Raw genomic sequence first — 2,023 nt, 5'->3', positions numbered from 1 at the left:
GCTTGGACAGAGGACAAGAGCTAGAGTTTTATAATTGTTTACTTCATATTTACTATGTCTGAAATACAGCGGGTAAAAATTTCAGGGAAATTGATGGTTTATTTACAAAGATATGAAAGAGAACTAAGGCGGGGACGAGAGCTGGAGCTCGATAACTGACTTGATTTTATTTACTAACTTTGAAGTATGTCTGCTTTAAATTTTAGGGAAATTGATGGGTTATTTACAAAGATACGAAGGAGAACTAAGGCGGGGACGAGAGCTGGAGCTCGATAACTGACTTGATTTTATTTACGGTGTCTGAAATACAGAGGGTAAAAATTTAAGGGAAATTGGACTGTTACTAACGATCTTGTATAAAACGAAATAAGGTGGGGGACAAGCGCTGGAGCTTGGTAACTGTTTTGATCTTATTTACGGTGCCTGAAATACAGAGGGTAGAAATTTCAGGGAAATTGGACTGATACTAACGAAGATACGAGAGAGAGCTAAGGCGGAGGACAAGCGCTGGAGCTTTGTAACTGTTTTGATCTTATTTACGGTGCCCGAAATACAGAGGGTAAAAATTTCAGGGAAATTGGACTGATACTAACGAAGATACGAGAGAGAGCTAAGGCGGAGGACAAGCGCTGGAGCTTGGTAACTAAATTACTGTATTGAACTACATTTGAAATATGATTATTTTTAAATTTTAGAGGGATTGGAATGATAGTATTCATTATACGACAGGGGACTAAGGTGGGGGAACGTGAGCTAGAACATGCTTACTAACATGATTTATTTGTGTAAAACTGACTTGCTTAATGAAAAGGAGCAAACATACGATGTTGGAAAATAGTTGAACTGAATGAAATGGAGAGAGAGAGAGAGGAGGGACGGTCCAGATATTATTATGGAGAAGATAAGATAAGAGGTCTGGCTGGCCGGGCGTAAGGTAAATAAAGGTGACGCGAGAGATTGCGAGGTAAGGGGGAGGGAGAGGGGTGTGATGTACGAAACCCTGAAAACGATGACTTACACAGGTGATTTTCTAAATTTATATGAATAACTAAGGCTTACATAGACGATTTTTCTAAGTTGAAAACATGTAAAACATGTCCGTAGAGTTCTCCTGGAATCCCTAAAGTGCTACACACGATATTTGAATTTCTCCCATAAGGCCTTAACAAACTTCTAAGTCTCGGAAATTATTTTCTCATAAGAATTCCATACTTCTAAAATCTGTGACACAAATTTACCTGAAAACCCTGGCTCACACGCGAGATATTGGAACCTGAAAACTTTGGCTCACACAGACGATATTGGAATCTGAAAACCATGGCTCACACAGACGATTTTTGACCTGAAAACCCTGAAAACCATGGCTCACACAGACGATTTTTCCCCCCCCAAAAAAATCGTCTGTGCGTTGCCATCCCTACTACTGATAGTGTGTAGTGAAGATGGTTACAGTAAAAAATAGTGTGTAATGAAAATAGTGTGCAGTGATGATAGAGTGTAGTGAAGATGGTTACTATGAAGATAGTGTGTAGTGAAGAGTTACAGTATAGTGTGTGTAGTGATGATAGTGTGTAGTGAAGATGGTTACTGTGAAGATAGTTACAGTATAGTGTGTGTGTGTGTGTGTGTAGTGAAGATGGTTACAGTATTGTGTGAAGACGGTTACAGTATTGTGTATGTAGTGAAGATGGTTACATTATAGTGTGTGTTGTGAAGATGGTTACAGTATAGTGTGTGTAGTGAAGATGGTTACATTATAGTGTGTGTGTTGTGAAGATGGTTACAGTATAGTGTGTGTAGTAAGGATGGTTACATTATAATGTGTATTGTGAAGATGGATACAGTGTAGTGAAGATGGTTACGTTATAGTGTGTGTTGTGAAGATGGTTACAGTATAGTGTGTGAATTGAAGATTGTTACATTATAGTTTGTGTTGTGAAGATAGTTACAGAACAGTGTGTGTTGTGAAGATGGTAACAGTATAGTGTGTGTTGTGAAGATGGTAACAGTATAGTGTGTGTTG

Source organism: Procambarus clarkii, chromosome 8 (assembly GCF_040958095.1).
Source record: "Procambarus clarkii isolate CNS0578487 chromosome 8, FALCON_Pclarkii_2.0, whole genome shotgun sequence".
Classification (NCBI taxonomy): domain Eukaryota; kingdom Metazoa; phylum Arthropoda; class Malacostraca; order Decapoda; family Cambaridae; genus Procambarus; species Procambarus clarkii.
This window is presented reverse-complemented; position numbering follows the sequence as displayed.